Source organism: Phyllopteryx taeniolatus, chromosome 7 (genome assembly GCF_024500385.1).
Source record: "Phyllopteryx taeniolatus isolate TA_2022b chromosome 7, UOR_Ptae_1.2, whole genome shotgun sequence".
NCBI lineage: Eukaryota > Metazoa > Chordata > Actinopteri > Syngnathiformes > Syngnathidae > Phyllopteryx > Phyllopteryx taeniolatus.
The window spans coordinates 13,425,963-13,445,236 of NC_084508.1; the positions used below are offsets into that span (position 1 = coordinate 13,425,963).

Consider the following 19,274-nt stretch of genomic DNA (forward strand, 5'->3'; position numbering starts at 1 on the left):
CATATGACCACCAGTGTTATGTGGCCGGTTAGCTCAGTTGGACTAGAGCGTGGTGCTAATAACGCCAAGGTCACGGGTTCGACCCCCGTACGGGCCATTTCTTTCAGCGACAATAGGTGTGGGGAGCTCATGTGTTTTTTCATTCATTGGATTTAATAACAGCCATACAGAAAACCAACTTTCTTCTGGTAAAAAAATCAATTGTTGCTTTTTATTTGCTATCAATATTGCCAGGTCCAAACCCATATTCGGTGTACCATGCTTGAGCATAGATTGAGATGGTCACGTACACTGCTGGAGCCAATATATGGTAAATGCATGGTTTTGGTGGGTACATATGACCACCAGTGTTATGTGGCTGGTTAGCTCAGTTGGACAAGAGCGTGGTGCTAATAACGCCAAGGTCACGGGTTTGACCACCGTGCGGGCCATTTCTTATAGCGACAGTAGCTGTCAGGCATCCCACATGCTTTTTTTTTTTAAGTCATTTGATTTAACAACGGCCACGCAGAATGCCAACCTTCCTTTGGTAAAAAAAAAAATCAATGGTTGGTTTTTATTTGCTAGCAATATTGCCAGGACCAAACCCCATATATCAGGTGTACAATGCTTGAGCATGGATCGAGACGGTCAGTCGTCCTGCTGGCGCTAGTATATGGTAACTCCATTGTTTTAGTGGGTACGTATGACCATTAATGTTACGTGGCCGGGTTATCTCGGACTAGAGCGTGGTGCTAATAACGCCAAGGTCAAACGTTTGACCCCTCTTTGTGCTCGCTCATTTGCTGACAGTAGCTTTTGCGAGTCATTCAAATGAATAGTGGACAGAAGGAATGACAACATTTCTTTGATAACATAGCAATGGTTGCTTGTCTTTTGCTTGCAATATTACCAGGCCTAAGCCCATATTATAAGCATGCATCAAATGGTCACGGCAGTAAAACACTGCTGGCAAGCCCAGTATATGCTAGTGTTGTGTAACTTGTTAGCTCAGTCAGTGTTGAGCAGTGATTCTCAACCAATGTGCTGGGCACATTAGTGTGCCGTGAGTGCTCTTCAGGTGTGCTGTGGGAAATTATAAAATTTTTCGTAATTGCTCAAAAAATAATTCATGTACAAGAAATAATGTATCTTTGTTCATCAATTTGTGCCAGTGAGGCATCGTGAACAAATAAATGCTCTTCTATTAGATGGCAGGGAGTAGATATGTATGCACTTTTTGAGACATTTTTGTTTGTTGGTGTGCCATGAGATTTTTCAATTGTAAAATATGTGCCTTGGCTCCATAAAGGTTGGCAATCACTGGTCTAGAGCATGGATTTGACCCCCTTATGGGCTATCTGTTTTGGCGTCAGTCGTTGTCAGACAGCAGTCACGCTTTTTCAAGTCATTGGAGTTAATAACGACCAGACGGAAAGCCAACATTGCTTTGGGAACATGGTTGCTTGCCTTTTACAAAAAATATTGCTAGACATAGAAACTATACAAAGCGTTGCGTGCTTGAGCATGGATCGAAACAGTCTCATTCGTCCAGTCAACCATTCTGCTGGCCAGCCACATACAGGGTATCTACTTGGTTTGCTTGCGTACATGAGAATACGAGCTTCCAGTTACCAGTTCAGTTTCTTTTCAGCGTTGTGCTCATGTCAAGGTTATGGGATCGACACCTGTACAGTCATTCTGTTTTAGCGACAGTCGCTCAGACAGCAGTCACACATTTTTGAGTCATTCGGGTTATTAACAGCATGTTCACACTTACCTGGTAAACCATTCAGGTGTGCCCATATTGTAATTACTTGGTCTGAGTGTATTTGTGCGCCGATTACCATTTCCGTGGCCGATTATATCACTGGTATGGATCTTGGTACTAATAATGCCAAGGTAGTAAGTACAACCTCTATACCAGCCATCTATTTTGGTGAGAGTAGCTGTTATCAGTTTGATATGTTTTGGGGAATTTACATTCAATTAAAAATCTAATTTATGTGAATAACCTATTTGTAGAGCAGAAATGTTAGTAATTCGTCACTTCTGAATCCTATCAGCCGCTCTCAGCCACTCCATCTCTGAAAGGCAACTCCTATGTTCACCTTTTTTTCTCTTATATTTCACTTTCAATATATCCAAAGATCCCACTCTATATTGGAATGCATATTTTGATGTTATACTTTAATTTACATCATTCATCCAGCCAAAATCTATGTATTTGCGCTGTTACCAATAACTATACAATGTGGTGTTAGCACGGTAGTGTATTGATTAACACATAGGCCAAACAGTTGAGACGTTGTCCAAAGGTATGAATATGAATGTGAAGGATTGTGGCAACCAGTCCAAGGTGTAGTCCAACTTTTACCCAGTCAGCTGGGATACTGTAGCTCAACCGTGACCCAAATGAGGATAAATGCTGTAGAAAACGGATGGATGCATGGATGGAGTAATTGGATTCTGTCTGTCGTGTCTTGTGCAGTTTCACAAACTCAATACACTAAGCAAATTTCACAAAAACTCTTTTGTTGTTTGCAGAGTTTTGTTGGGAATGGCTAAAAGTTGCATCTCAAACACGTTGGGCGGCTTGTAAGTGCAATTTACATTTAGAGCCAATCATGAGAGACCCACAAACTTAACTTGTGTAGCTTTTGTGTGTTGCTCAGTCAACCATTAACATTCCATTCAACATTATGTGAAGATAATTGTGTTCAAATGGCTTCACTTTTCAATGCTTGATTTGGAAGCATGGCACATGGCTGTTGTGTGGAGGCGGATAAGGGGGAACCCAACATGCACGCAGTGCCATATATGGTAAATAAACAGAAAACAGTCGTCTGGAGTAAGCGTGCATACACACAAAAAAAATGAATGAGCACAGGAAGACCCAGTCGGGCAGGAAGTGGCAGCTGCTGCCATGGCAACAAAGTGAAACCCAAAGCAGTGAGAAATACACCTCGCAGGGCGCTCTTGACGTCACTTCTAGTAGCACTGACTCAAAGGCAGCAGCTGCACGGCACACAAAGCTTCGTGGATGCGCAGACACACACAAAAATGACGAGAGAAAACAAACATTTCTGCCAGCATTGTCCTTTCAACATAATCATTGTAGTGGAAAATCCCCATATGTTCACCAAGCATTATGGAGGACAAAGCGCAAGTGACAGTATTAAGAAAATCAGAGTGTATTTCTAAGAAGTGTGACTGATGAATATGCAAATGCATTCTGCATTAATGCCAAATTAGCAATATGGTCGCTGCAATTCTGGAGCTTGTACAGATTAGAAGTGCATGTGTGTGTGTGTGTGTGTGTGCGTGTGTGCGCGTGTGTGTGTGTGTGTGTGTGCGTGCGTTTGTCTTGTTTGTATTTCCAATGATTAAGGATCTGCAGTGGAACAATTAAAGTCAGTCTGAAACCAACACAAAATATGCATCCAAAGTCACACAAATTTCTTGGTTTTATATTGTATTTTTCCAGTTGGAAGCACGGTATAGAGTGGTTATCTGCTCTGCCTCACAGTTCTGAGGTTCTGGGTTTGAATCTCACACTTCTTGTGCAGTTTGTATGTTCTCGTACATTTCAAAAACATGCACATTCGGTTCATTCACAGCTCTAAATTGAATATGTGTGTGACTGGTTGGCGGTTGGGGGTGGTGACCTGTGATTGGCTGCCGACAAGTGCAGGGGGGTGCTATATTGTATTTTTGTAATGTTTTTGTCTACATTTATTCCAAAGAAGCAGCGACTCTATCAAGGGGGTGTTGAGAGGAATGTGTAGATGAGTGAGCATAGTGAAGGTGGAGAAGCTGAACTGAACTACCTTTACCAACCGCTGGCTACCTGCAATAACTTTCATCACGTGCTGTCATTTCAATATTTTTGCTTTAGTTTATAGACTGTTTGTATGTGGCGCATAGACAAATCACCAAACACAAATACCCTCACTCAGTGGCCACTGAGTGAACAACTTCACCGAACAATTAAGCATGTGCCACTGACCAGAGTCTAACGCTGTTAACTAACGTGAATCTGTGCATCTAACAAAAACCAATGCAGCTTGGTTACCTCTTGGGTTTGACATGACTGCAGGTGTCGCACCTGGGAGGGAGGAAGGTTTTTTTTGTTATTTCAGAAAGTCTGGCCATAGTCTCTGGAGCCTGAGCAACAGGGAAGACAACTCTGCTTTGGTAACATATCCATGTTGCAATCACTTACAAGCGGTTAGGTCAGTTGCTTAGAGTGACATGTTGTAATGCCAAGATCATATGTTCGATCCCCGTACAGCCCATCTCTTTTGGCAACAGTAGTCGTGCTATTTCAAGTCTCACAAGTGAATAACAGACTCGAAGAACGACAATATTGCTTTAGTTACATATCCATGTTTGATACTCTTTTATAAGCAATCATGCTGGTCCCTGACCCACATCAAGTGTACCACGCTCCAGCACAGATCGAACGCTCACAATCGTTGGGTAAGCCAGACTTTTGCCGGCGTGCCCATCGTCACTTGTTTTAAGTGTGTATGTGAAACTGATAAAGAACTTCTTGGCTGGGTTGCTCAGTTGGTTAGAGTTGTTTTGACCCTCGTACGGGCCAACTGTAATGGCGGCATTAGCTCAGATGGCATTCATGCTATTTCAGGTCATTCGAGTGAATAACGGGCATTTCCATGTTTGGTGCTCTTCTATAAGCAATCGTGCTGAACCCAGGCACGCATCACGTGTACCAAGCTTAAGCAAGGATCAAAACCTTCGCACTCATCTGATGAACCAGACTTTCGCTGGAGTGAAATGATAATCACTTTTGAATTTCTTGGCTGGTTAGCTCACTTGCTTAAAGTGTGGCACTGATGATGTCAAAGTTGTGCATATGACCCCCATACGGACTATCTGTTTCGGCAACAGTACCTCAGACTGCACTCCCATTATTTCAAGTCTCACAAGTGAATAACAAACAGCAGGAAAGACAATGCTGCTTTGGTCACATATCTATGTTTGGTGCGCTTTTACGAGCAATTGTGCTGAACCCAGGTCCACATAAAATCTACCATGCTTGAGCACAGATCGAAACACTCCCACTCGCAAGTATCTTTGTTCATTATTTCGATACATTTAAATATAAAAATGGCCTGAAACATCCAGGTTGGGCACGCCGCCAAAGTAATCCTGCTAAAATAACCTCTTCCAACTAAGCACAGGCTAGGGAAGTGTACCATAGCATGCCAAAGCATGGTACTAATGCATGGTGATTACCGAGTTGATGAAATATCCATCCATCCATCCATTTGCTGAGCCGCTTCTCCTCACTAGGGTCGCGGGCGTGCTGGAGCCTATCCCAGCTGTCATCAGGCAGGAGGCGGGGTACACCCTGAACTGGTTGCCAGCCAATCGCAGGGTACATACAAACAAACAACCAGTCGCACTCACAGTCACACCTACGGGCAATTTAGAGTCTCCAATTAATGCATGTTTTTGGGATGTGGGAGGAAACCGGGGCGGCACGGTGGCCGACTGGTTAGAGCGTCAGCCTCACAGTTCTGAGGTGCGGGGTTCAATCCCCGTCCCTGCCTGTGTGGAGTTTGCATGTTCTACCCGTACCTGCGTGGGTTTTCTCCGGGCACTCCGGTTTCCTCCCACATCCCAAAAACATGCATTAATTGGAGACTCTAAATTGCCCGTAGGCATGACTGTGAGTGCGAATGGTTGTTAGTTTCTATGTGCCCTGCGATTGGCTGGCAACCAGTTTAGGGTGTACCCCGCCTCCTCCCCGATGACAGCTGGGATAGGTTCCAGCACGCTCGCGACCCTAGTGAGGAGAAGCGGCTCAAAAATTGGATGAAAAATGGAGGAAACCGGAGTGCCCGGTTTCAAACCCAAACCCAAGATTCAAACCCAAACCTCAGAACTATGAGGCAGACGTGCTACCCTGTTTACAAAATAAAATTTTCATAATACGTCCTCTTTAAAAAAATGTTTTATAATGCATTAACAATACAGTACAAGTATTACTTTCATTTTACACTTGTATGAGAACATTCCCGTGTCCATTTATTAAATGTAGCCTATATCTATTGATAGCCATGTAGAAAAAAAAACCAAATGAAATGCGAAAAAATTGGATTTCTGTGAAAAATTCCGGCTGACTTCTAAGTTTCCATTTCCATTTCCATCTGTTTGACAATAGTATAGAACCCCCATCTGGATGGGTTGTTCACCCCATGAGGTCAGGGGGGAGGGTCCAACAAAGGGGGACACCGCTAGAAACAAATATAACATCACATATTTAGGTCATGGTTTAAACCGAGAACGTCGGCTCCTTCGACGCCTGCGGGGCCGAAGCATTTAACCCGTCCCTGCAATTATCTCAACTGACTGCCAGCAATTGGATGCAGCTGATCCATTTAGATCCATCAATGACGCTTGTACTTTGTGGCAAACGGTAAGTCTTTCGTCCCTCTTTTTTTCTTTAACACTAATTATCAGAAGTGTCCGAGAGAAGGAGTCCCTCATGATTTGGCTCATCACTCGGCCTCATTAAAAATCCTACATCCATGCACATTTGAGGCCCTCACTCGTTAACTGCGGATATAAGCTTTGTAATTAGGGGTAGTGTTAGAATTAGGGTTTAGTGTAGGGGTGGGGCACCTATGGAACTTCATGCAATTTTAAAACAGATTAAGCCTCATTATGGCAGCGTGGTGGACAAGTGGTTAAGCATATCTGCCTCAAAGTTGAATCCAGGTTCCCCCCACATTCTCAAAACATGTAGGTTAAGTTTATTGATATTAACCTAAATTCTAGTATTTGTTCTATGAAATTGTCATCGCATTTCTCTGTTGGATTGTTGTTGTTTTTTTTAAAATTCGATTTGTTTTGTCCAATCAGATTTCAGCCTCTATGTGTTGCCGTGTCAATCTAATCTGCTCACGGCCTTCATAATCAGCGGTGGTGACTGATGTAATTTAAACTAGCATTGCAACTAGCAATGGGACTGTTTCTTTAACCAAGATTTAAAATATATCATCACAGGGCCAACCAGCTAGTCCCCGCTGACATCAGCATTTTTCAGTCCTCTGATTGGTTGGTCAGAGCTAGTCAAGTTCAACTGGCAAAACACATCTTTCGCAATCTGCGAACATTAATACATTTCATCATTAGCGGCTCTGGTAAGTATATTGTATTTTGTTTAAATTTGTCATGTTTTTTCATGATAGTGGATTAATGTTGATTCTGAGTTGTTGACTTAAATATTTGTCTCTATTTTCATAACTTCTGATTTCGCAACCAATTTGTTGTTAAAAATATATACTGTAACAATGAAATGAAAAGGATGGGCAATTGTGCATACCTAATAATTTGATTCCACATTTATACAATTTTCATATCATAATGGCCCGCTGAGGGAAAGCATAACTACGATTAGTTTGATACCTCTAAATTGTCCGTGTGAATTTGACTGTAAATGCTTCTCTTTATGTGCCCTGCGACTGTCGACCAATCCTGGGTGTACCCTTCCTCTCTCCCAAAGTCCGCTGAGAAAGGCTCCAGCTCACCCACAACTAATGAGAACCAGCGCTATAGAAAATGGATAGGTGGCTGAAACCTCATAATAGTAAACATTTGTCCCATCATATTTCACATTTTTGTTGAACCTGAAAAGGAAAAAGGCTGCCCATTCCTGCTTTGTATAAAGCTGCTGGAGGAGGGGTTGGGTTAAGGCTAAACCCGTTGATGACAATCCTATTTAAATTGAGGGGTGAGGGGTAGGGTGACCTGAGCATGTGTCAAGTGTCTGTAGGGGATTATTGTAAATAAGGCACGTGCAAGAGGGAGGGATCTTCCGGGAGGCGTGTGCCTCTATGCAAATCTATGTAATTGTGGGTTGGGGCTCGGCTCTCAGTTCCACCCGAAGACAAACAACTGCCCTCGTGCATTTTCAGCCCTCTAATCATGTGGACTGATTTGTCTCACATCCCCCCTATCATCATCTCCAGTAAAGGGACAGGTGCCACAGCCTCCTGGCTTAGTAGCTTCATTATCAGTCCTCTGTGGGCCATACTAAATATATGAAAAATGTTTGATGCACTGATCAGTATAATTTTGAGCATTTGTATGTTAAATGTTTTTGGGCCTGGAATTATTTGAAAATTCAGCCCCCGAAGCTAGTCTTGCTTATCACTGTAATATTCGGTAGGCATGCCTATCATGAGTAAAACTGCAAAAAGGCTTTAAGAAACCAATTCAGAAAAGGCAGAGGAGGTCTTCCAATTTGGTTTGAAACGGTCATTGCTAGGTGTGTTTCAAAAATGAACCTGCAGATATTGTTCAATTGCTAACAAGAATCCGTCTAAAAGGTTAAGGTTCAAATCCTAAATTCTCCAAAAGTGTGAATGTGAGTTGGGCCAATGGTTTGTCTCCAGGGTGTGTCAGAAAAGTTCCAAAACTAGTGCCACAAAAACTATATTTCATATCCAAACTTTAAACTACAAGTTATCCCCTTCGAAGTAAATCTCTTGGAGTCTAATGCTCTTGCTCATCTTGGTGTTGCTCACATACATCTTCAAAACGGGTACCCTTGATTACCCCCTTCACCTTGGGAAAAAGAGGGTGGGGGGAGTCGAACATTGCCAGCACGGCAATGTTCTTCTCAGCCAGGATCTGTCAGATGCTCAGAACATTGTGAATATAAATTTGTAGATTATAGTTTGGGTTTAAAATATGTCTTTGGTGGCACCAGGCCTATTGAGGAAAGGCGCTATGGAAACTGGATGTATGGATGTTTTTGTGACTTTTTGAATCTGTGTATTGTTTGTTCTTCCTATTTTCAATTGGTCATCAAAAAATGAAACTACGACTCATTATTTGGTCATTTGTTTTTGAAACTCACAAAAAACGAAAAAAAAAACATTTTTCACATTTCAATTTTACTGCGATTGGCTGGTGTACCCCGCCTCACGCCCGAAGACAGCTATGTTAGGCTCCATCATGCCCGCGACCCTTGTGAGGATAAAGCGGTACAGAAAATGGATGGATGGATGGATGGATTTCAATTTTAGAGTCAGATCAAAAACACAAAATAGAAACGTGGGCCACATAAATTAATTTGAGTGTGCTGGTTATGCATGCCCGAAAGCTTGGTAATTGTCATTATTAAAGGTAACGTCAGCTTGTTTGCTGCCACAATTAGACCGGACTACAACCATGATCCAGCTAATGATCCACCAGCCATAGAATACAAAGGACAAACATGTTGGAAATGTAATCGGCTTGATGCATTACATAAAAAGAACCACTTTTCAAGCACTATCCATCAACTTTTGGGACGTCATGCCAATCCCCAACAAAATTTGATGAGTTTTTGCATATGGAAACTCTCTCAACATTGCCTAAGAATAATAATGACAAAGCTGAGATCCTGCTGTGCAGCCCTGCCCCCCCACCTTCCCCCCAAAACAGCGAGTGCTGATGATCAATAAGGAATTTTGTGCGTTCGATCGCCTGTGCCTGTGGAGGTCGTTCTGGTGTCCGTTTCTCAGAATGTGTGTGTCTGTCGCCATCTGTGTGTGTGTGTAAGTGATGTGAGGAGGGTTTAAAGGGGTTGGTGGGGGCCAAGTGTTTTTCTGCTCACTGGTATGGTTGTGACTGATAGGGTGACGAGCCCCCCAGCATGTGGAGGTAGTGGTGGGCGGGGAGATAGTAGAAAGGCTTTCTTTTGGGCCATCGATCCCAACGTGTCAATTAGACAGCCTCAAATAAATGTGGCCCCCACCTTAGCGGGCTGGCGGTGCGCCGAGCCTTCCGTGTAAGCGACACCCACGCGCTGGCCCCCATGTCACCCAACCCGGACCGATAGCGGCGGGCCCTCGAATTGAGCGACTTTTCCGCCACGCAGATTGTTTTTCACATTGACCGCGACCTTTGCAACCAGACATTATGTGATCGCAGACACAGTGCAATTGCGTTCGCTATTACTTTTCGTTAGTTGGTCGGTCAGTAGGATGTTGCTAATATATGCACAAAGGGCTTTTTATTTGTAGACGGCGCAGCTGCGCTTCAGTCTAAAAACTGGTGCATCTTGCTTTTCGTGCAAGCACAAGACTCGCTGTGTGTTTTTGCCTTTTTGGCAGACCTGTCTGCGGCAAGCCGAGCGTGGTCGGCATAGTGAAATTTTGGTGTTAAGCCTATTGGCACTACGTCTCAGTTTTGCCGAAGGTAAACACGATTTTGGTGAATTTGATCAGGGCACACACAGGCGGGCAGACACACAAGCACCTCGGATGTTTGGTGGACGACAGACTTACTTCAACAGTGGGCATCCAAACCTCTTAATCATTGCAGAAATCAATTCATTGATTACTATTATTATCATCACTTTTATATTTTTTAACTCATCCCATGTACTGGCCGGAACGCAGCTATGTGGGTCAGGGTGGGGGGTGTGAGTAAACAAAAAATCGTGAGCATGAGGTCCTCTGACATATTCAAGTCGCCAGCGGTTTTCACCACCTGATTCTGTTTTTAATAAGGATACCCGCTAACGTTCAATACTCCAGTCACGCACGGATCGCTGCGTCCTCTATGGAGACTTCTCCATGCGAGAGTATTGCGCCACTTTTAAAGCGAATGAAAGGAGCCGCTTCAATTGGACAGGATTAAAGTCCGCTGTGAACATGCCAGTCCAGTCCACGAAATAACCAAAACCTGGTCTAACCCGCCTCCTTGCACTGTTACACCAAGTGCAGCGCTGGATTTGCATTAGTCAAATGACCTAAATGACCCTTAAAAAATGGTTGCTTCAGATCAAAATAGCCGATTTCTTGTGACACTTCAATCAGGGGGCCTTCAAACCTTTGGTGCTACTACTCATGATACACGTCTACCACATTTCATATTCAAAAAGAAACTTGGCTGAGGGCTGGAAGCATTTCAAAGCCTTAACTTGAAATCAAACCACAGTGTTTATAACGAACCTTTATATAGATTAGCGAAAAAAACTAAACTAATATTTATTGACTGTATGAAAGGGTCTATAGCTTGGGGGGGGGGGGCTGCAGTATAGCCTGCACACCATATATAGCTGGCTTCTTTTTTATTCGGGCTCCCTGAGAATTTACCTTACAAAGAGTCCTGTAATGTTAAATTAAATTTGCTTTTTTATTTTTTTGCAAAATTTGATACATTAAAACATCATTTTCCATTAGTTTACTTATTGAATTTCTTAAATAATTACTTCACTTGTTTATATTATTTAAAAAAATAAAATAGAAAATAGATGCATAGGTGGACTGCGATTGACTGGCAACCAGTTCAGGGTGTACCCCGCCTCCTGCCCGATGATAGCTGGGATAGGCTCCAGCATGCCCGCGACCCTAGTGAGGAGAAGAAGCGGCTCCGAAAATGGATGGATGCATGTGTCTATTTAATTATTTGTCCACATATTTGATTAATTACTTGGTTAAAATAAACTATTTTACATAGTATTTTACATACACATATGAACTAAACATGTCCCAGCTGTCCATTTTAAAAATTAAATGTGGCTCGAGCGCTAAAGCTTGCCCGGCCCTACTCCGTAGTCATCCATCCATCCATCCATTTTCTGAGCCGCTTCTCCTCCCTAGGGTCACGGGCGTGCTGGAGCCTATCCCAGCTATCATCGGGCAGGAGGCGCGGTACACCCTGAACTGGTTGCCAGCCAATCGCAGGGCACATACAAACAAACAACCATTCGCACTCACATTCACACCTACGGGCAATTTTGAGTCTTCAATTGATGCATGTTTTTGGCATGTGAGAGGAAACCGGAGTGCCCGGAGAAAACCCACACAGGCGGGGCCAGGGATTGAACCCCGCTCCTCAGAACTGTGAGGCTGACGCTCTAACCAGTCGGCCACCGTGCCACCCTCCGTAGTCATCTACTGCCTCAATCTTTTCATAGCACATGCTGCTGATTGCAGAGAGCGCAGCTAGCCACAGTGTGGTCTTACAGGCAAACAAATATACAACTTCTTTTAACATTTTTGTTCACCTTAGTGGAGGTCTGCACACTGGATTTGACCACAGGAAATAAAGGGAATTACTGGCGCTGACGGAGCAAACCATCACACCCTTTAATACTCTTTACAATGCTCCACTCTGTCTGAGCACCCATGCATGAACATAAATAGACATTAGGAGATAAGATGATAGAAATGACCAAACAAGGGACAAGACTGAGGTGAAGCCTCTTGAAGATAACAACACAAAAAGACCTCCACTCCCCTCAACACAATCAGTAACCCATCCCCCCTCACCTCCAGGGGCCGACTGGAGGCGATAAACCCTTACTACTTCGGTCCCTCCACTCCTTCACCCGCCGGTCTAAAGGCAGCTCTTTGCACCTTCTCCCTAATGTGCCCTCCTACCAAACCCCCTCCCCTCACCTCCACACTGATCAGTAGGATTTACTGTGCACTGGTCCACACTTCTCAGGCGGTCACACACGCCCTCCGGGTTGATCCAGGTCGAATTCAATTTGTAAGATATTATGTATTGATCTCTCCCGACCCCTCCTCCGCTATACGCCATATACCACCACCCTCATTGACTCGCGTGCACCATTCTCTCGGCTCATCATCATCATCATCACGACAGACGTGCAGCAGTCTGAGCCAGTATTAAGGTCGCTGGCCTTAGGTCCCTTGTGGTGACCCTCCATCGCACCTGCTACCAAAGATCCTCTACACACACTTCGGCACTGCTCGGTTTGGAAAAAAAAAATATGACCGTTAGAGCGCAGACCTCTACCAAGGTCGAACAACAACCAGGTTGTATCATCACTTCCGCATATACTTGAATTGTGACATTAGCGTCTTATTTTTTTAATTTGTGTGTATTCTGTGGATTACGTGAATTTAATATTCAGAATATGCACAAATAAATGAAGGAAAACAATGAAATGATGACAAAAATGCAAAAACACTAGAATTAAGTTAAAATAGAATAGTCCAATTTATTTATCTGTTTTAATTCTTCTTCTTCTGTTCATATGAAATGCTAATTTAATGTTTTTGTGGCACACAGTAATATATATAATTACTACTACTACTTTTAGATTCCAATAGGGAATTTGCTAAATAGCTTATAAAAAAACAAACCACAAACATATATAGCTGGATTCATCTGAATTACAATTTGTTTGAATTAAATTAAAGCTAATTCATTTCGCCACCCAATATGAATTTATAAAATAAGAGAACTCCGAGAGCTTCCAGTAACCACCACAAGCCGTCATTTAGCGCTGCCAACAGGCCCTAAATCTTTCAGATCAATAGTTGCTCCTTCATCTCGCCATCAAACCCAAAAGCAAATAATTCAAATGAGATAACTAAAACCTCTTTGGAATTTAAATTGCAAAAAAAAAAAAGAAAAAAATCTGCATTGTGATTCGCATGTTGAATTTACGGATACAGCACCCAGCAGCTGTGAACTCGAGGGAGGAGGGGAAAGGAGAGGGTCGGGGGTCTTGTCAATAAATTTGCACTTTGAAAGCAATGCCTGCTCGGATGGGATGAATTGAAAAAAAAGCTTTTATGACTTTCCCATTGTATTAACATCAAATGTGTGCGGGTTTCACCTGAAGCTCATCGCAACATCACACTGATGTCAAAACAACAAGCGCAAACGAAAGAAACCCAGCTTCTAAACATGTAAATGTAGGCATTGTGTGAAAGAAAATGATAATGTAAGTGAGTGACACATGCACACGCAGATGAGCAGAGGTCCTGTATGGCTGCCACAGATAAGAGAAATAAGGTCACACGCTAACAGGGGAGAATAAGGTGAGCGATGGCCATGACATTTCACAAACTAGGCTAATTCCCCTGAAAATGTCTAAAGGGTACGCGCATTATTGCAGCGTGGCGCTCAAATCATCTCACAGTCGCAATTTCTTCTACCTCCAACAGGGATGAGAATTATTAGCCAGTGACTCTGTAAAAGCCAGCATTTCCCTCCCCCCGTATTTTTCTGAGTCGTTCTTTTGTATACAGTTTAAACAGTACCAACACACACTAGTGTAGTTGTTCAATTCCCTGACTTCCGGGCAGTGGGTTCAATTCCCACTGAGTGGAGGTGGGAATGTGAGCGTGAAAAGTTTTCTGGCTCTGCCTGTGATTGACTTGCAACCAGTTCAGGGTTTAGTCCGCCATTTGTCCTGAAGTCAGCTTGGATGCGATAATGAAGTGGATAAACAGTATAGAAAATGGATGAACGTAGGTACCAATACAAATTGGGGTTACAAAGTTGACCTGGCAATTTTCAGTCTTTGAAAGTAGTATCAGAGCAGTAACAGATCCGAGATGACATTTTCTATATTACTGCATTATGTAATAAACACTGAGAAGCATCAACAATTGTCTCTTTAATTAATATTATTCTTGCAAGAGAGGAGAAATTGCATAGAGCATAAAATGCAGTATCACAAGACCTGACAAATGCAGCAGCTACCATCTCACATACAGTATATTAAACATAAGCCTTAAGCTGCCTCTTAATTATAAACATACAACTGTTGACAGCTACTAGGAACAGAGCATTAGATAACCTTGGGTAATGAAGCACATGCTGCTTCACCACATCTATGGATAAATACATTATTATCTAAGCATGCAAGCAGCCTGCTCTGGTAAATTTTCATTAAACCCGTATGTAAATGTATATATATCCACCCATAGGGGCAGCACATTGACCCAAGATGTCTGCCTCATCTTGTGAAAAGCTGAGCCTTCTGTAACGGCTCTGATGCGGACATTTTGCAGGATTTCTGTGTGACAGAGCACCATTTGTTTCCTAATTTGCAAGCTAAAATAAATGAAACAAATTGCATGAAACTTTGTTGCGGGTTGGCGCTTGTGAAAATGCAAACAGCATTGCATTATAGTTTGGATCCTCATCGTCTTAGAATGCAAAATGGTGGAGTCCATTCTGTCAAATGCTTACGGTACCTCATTCTCCATGAAACCGAAAGTAGCCTCCTAACTAACAAAGGCCACACTTTGGTGAATTTGTTTTCTGTTTTGCTGTTTTAGTCATGTTGGAAGTGCCTCATCATTAGTAATGATTAAGTTACTTTCTAAATACATGTTTGAAGGTAATTGTTGAACATGTGCAAAGACCGAGAGCAATGTAGTACTCAATTGCGGAGCCATATCCTTTTGTTAAACAGTTTTTCACTGTTTTCCCGATTTATTTTTTATTTTTTTTGGATGTGGCTAAAACTGGGGCCCAGTGACCCACTTGGACATGTTTGGGGCGTCCAGCATCAACGGCCGACCCTGATCGTTTCTATCACTACAGCGCGCAGTAAGTTAGCTAGCTAGCTATTCTTACACCCAGAAAATGTATCTTTCCTGGTTGCCACAATATACAGAAAATATCAGTGTCATCAGAGTCCCGGGTGATACGTATTTTGTGGTATTCAGGCTACCGTAATATGTTGGAATGCAAAGCATTGTGGGCTATATAAAAAGTAGGAAACACAGTATGTGCTAAACAGGCTGAATAATTTGTGCCGCTGTGTTTAATAAACGGTTGAGTTTCTCTGAAGTGCCTCTGTTATTTCGACCTACACAACACACAACACTAAGCAAGGTGACGCAGCAGACGCCCCCACTGCCTGCCCCACGGTGTCGGGTAGCCTGTTAGCTTGCGAGCTAGCTGGTCACTAGCACTTCTCATCAAGCAGTGGAAAGCGCATCGGCAGCTTGGTGTGATATTTTCCAGTCACCGCAGGTTGTAAGCAGATACGCTGTACCGGGATTCAGGGGTCATCCCCATAGTGTTTGATATTGTAGACAATGGCTTGATTTTCGTTATTTTGAAACCTCAATTTATATACTTAATAACACTCGTATCAATGGTGTGTCAAATTTGCAAGACCTATTTATTTTCTCTTGATATTGACTTCAATTGCTGTCAAGGCAGAATTGTTGATAAGGTTTTTATTGCACCTCATTAGATTATACATGTGTACCTAAAGTATTGTCTGGTGAGTGTAAATGAAAATCTAGTCAAAGGCAAAACTCTCGTGTCTCGTGTGGCCCCTAAAAGACCCCGGAAATGAAATGAAGACAGTGTGGCAGAATAAACGGGGACACTGATGAAGATGAAGCACGAAATGGAAAACAAAAAGTCCTTCTTTCTTTTTCTCTGCCGTCGCCCCCGCAGCCTCCCTGAGCGCAGTTGTCTGCATGGCTCGGCTGTTTTCACTGACAGGCTGGGAGAGCCATGAAACAGGAGGGCACCTGGGACCGGGGCCACACTGACAAGCGGCGCCCCCACATTGCACCCCAACTCAAACTAACAATCTCCTTCGCTATTTCAAACATTTCCATCCCTCAGGCTGCTAGCTCTTTTGCCTTTTAACACCACCTTTTCCTTATTTGTATCATTTTCTTTTGCCTTAATACTCACAGATGCACTGGAATAGCCCTCTTTAAGTGTCACATCTGCATGTTTACAGCTGTCCTGCTTCAATGAGCAAGAAGGAGGAGAGGTGAATAAACTATTTACTTTTTTTTTTCGCAACAGATGAGGCAAAGGGACTTCTCACACTCTCTCTTCCCATCTGCAGTTCCCCCATGGCTGGGCGGAGCCTAAAAGCGTGGGGCATTTTATCTGGAGGCTGGGAGCCGAGGTAGCGATGGGGACAAGCTCGACTCCAAAAGCGCTGGAGGGAGGCAGCTTGTGTGCAGTAAATAAACAGCCCACTCTCCCCTTTATGTAGCTCGAATCCCCTCAAGAATGGCTTCGTATTATTGCAACCCTCCCTTATTATTTTTTTGTTTTTGTTCCTCTGCTATTCCATGCCCTTCAAACACCATCATCCTTCCACAGCAAAACTTTCTCATGCTCAAACAGAAGATACAAAATCAGATCTTTTCTCAGCTTGTTTCAGCAATAATGAATAACCTGGGATCTTCCTGTGGGAGACTTGAAAAGAAAGAAGGAACACCCCCGCTGTGGGATGAATACTCAATAAGTGTCTGCCATTGCTCTGTTTGTTGTTGCTGCTATTCGTTTACAGTACTAGCTTGAACATAACCCATTCAGTGATTCTGATTTCTCAACAACTGTCCACCATAGGGATATCAGAAGTGGTTTGCTTGTCTGCCTCACAGTTCTGTGGACTGGTGTTCAAATCCCGGCCCCGTCTGTGTGGATTTGCATGTTCTCCCCTGTGCCTAACTCTATAACTCTAAATTGCCCTTAGGTGTGAATGTGCGTGTGAATGTTTGTTTGTTTATGTGCCCTGCAATTGGCTGGCGACTCTGAATCTAGTGATGTGAATTCAAATGTCAGTGGACCTGAACCTTTTTTGTCAATTATTTGGAACAGGGTCATTTGGAAGAATTTGTGTGATCAATGAAACAATATTGCCCTCCGAAATCCGTTATGAGCATTCCAAGGTGTAATGGTTAGCATGCTGGACTCTGAATCCAGCGATGGAAGTACAAGTCTCGCTGGGACCTGGGCAGCTTTTTCACAGATTTGGAACAGTTTTGGATGGAAGGATTGTGCATAGCCCAGTGACACCATATGCCCCTCCCATGTCAGCTATAGGAGTACCACAGTGTAATGGTTAGCATGCTGGACTCTTGAGTCATGTGATCTGATATTTTGCAGTACTGTATGCGAAGCACAGTGGCACCATATGTCCCTCTTGCAGTACCTCTGGGGATTCCATGGTGAAATGGCTAGTCCGCTGGACTCTGAATCCACTGGCCTTCCTTCATGATTCGTGTGAGGATCTATGAAACAACATGCCCTCCCAAAGCTCAATACGAGGGTTCCATGGTGTAAAAGTTAGCACTCTGGACTCTGAATCCAGTGACCCGAGATCAAGTCTCAGTGGGACCAGCATGGTTTTGTCACAGACTTGGAACAGGGTTGCCTTACCGCGTGGAGCCCAACACCACCATATGCCTCTCCGATGTTGACAGTAGGGATTCCATGGTGTAAGAATTAACACTCTGGACTCTGAAACCAGCAATCTGCAATCAAGGCTTGGTGGGATCTGTGCTCTTTCTTTCAAGTACTTTGAAAAGGCTTGAAATTTTTAGTACATGCATGGCCCTATGAAACCATATGCACCTCCCGCATTTGTTTCGAGGCTTCCATGATGTAATTGTTATCACTCTGGACTCTGAATCCAGTGATTGGAGTTGAAGTCTCAGTGGAACTTGAACTTTTTTTCCATTTACTTGAAACAGGTTTGGATAGATGTAATTTTTATGATGATCTACGAAACAATGTGCTGCTCTTTGTGACGTAATGGTTAGGACTCTGAATGCAGTGATCAGAGTTCAAGTCTTGGTGAGGTGGATGGATTTGTTGTAGATTTTGTACATGGTTGCTTTTGCAGTACTGTGCATCAACTGCAGCAACACCACATTCCTTTCCCCCGTTATCATTTGTGTTCATAATGGTATAATGGTAACCACTCTGAATCTAGTGATATGAATTCAAATGTCAGTGGGACCTAAACCTTTTTTGTCAATTATGTCACTCATTTGGAAGAATTTGTGTGATCTATGAAACAATATGCCCCTCCAAACGTGGATGTGGGGGTTCCATGGTGTAAAGGTTAGCACTCTGGACTCTGAATCCAGTGATCTGAGTTCAAGTCTCAGTGGGACCTGTATGGTTTTGTCACAGACTTGGAATAGGGCTGTTTTGCCGTACCGTGCGGAGCCCAGCACCGCCATATGCCCCTCCGATGGTGACAGCACGGGTGCCGTGGCGTAATGATTAGCACTCTGGCCTCTGAATCCTGCAGTTTGCATTCAGGTCTTCAGGGGACGTGTGCTCTTTGAAAATGGTTGAAATTTTTAGTACATATGAAACCATATGCGCCTCCCGCATATGCTTCGAGGGTTCCATAGTGTAATAGTTATCACACTGGACTCTGAATCCAGTGATATGAGTTGAAGTCTCAGTGGGACTTGAACTTTTTCACGTACTTGGAACGTTTGGAAATATGTAATTTTTATGAAGCGCTATGAAACAATGTGCTGCTCTCCGAGATGTAATGGTTAGGACTCTGAATGCAGTGATCAGTCTGGTGGTTTTGTTGCAGATTATGAACATGGTTGCTTTTGCAGTACTGTGCATCAACTGTGGTGTAATGGTGAGTACTCTATCCATCCATCCATCCATTTTCTGAGCCGCTTCTCCTCACTAGGGTCGCGGGGGTGCTGGAGCCTATCCCAGCTGTCATCGGGCAGGAGGCGGGGTACACCCTGAAC

General features: G+C 43.3%; 2 non-coding genes across 2 annotated transcripts; both read left to right on the top strand.

Moving 5' to 3' along the window:
* Window positions 1–22: 22 nt before the first annotated feature.
* On the top strand, window positions 23–97 carry trnai-aau (transfer RNA isoleucine (anticodon AAU)). The gene has a single exon. It is a non-coding gene; the product is annotated as a tRNA-Ile (tRNA).
* An 18,498-nt stretch (window positions 98–18,595) lies between these two features.
* Window positions 18,596–18,667, top strand: trnaq-cug (transfer RNA glutamine (anticodon CUG)). The gene has a single exon. It is a non-coding gene; the product is annotated as a tRNA-Gln (tRNA).
* The last annotated feature ends 607 nt before the right edge of the window (window positions 18,668–19,274 follow it).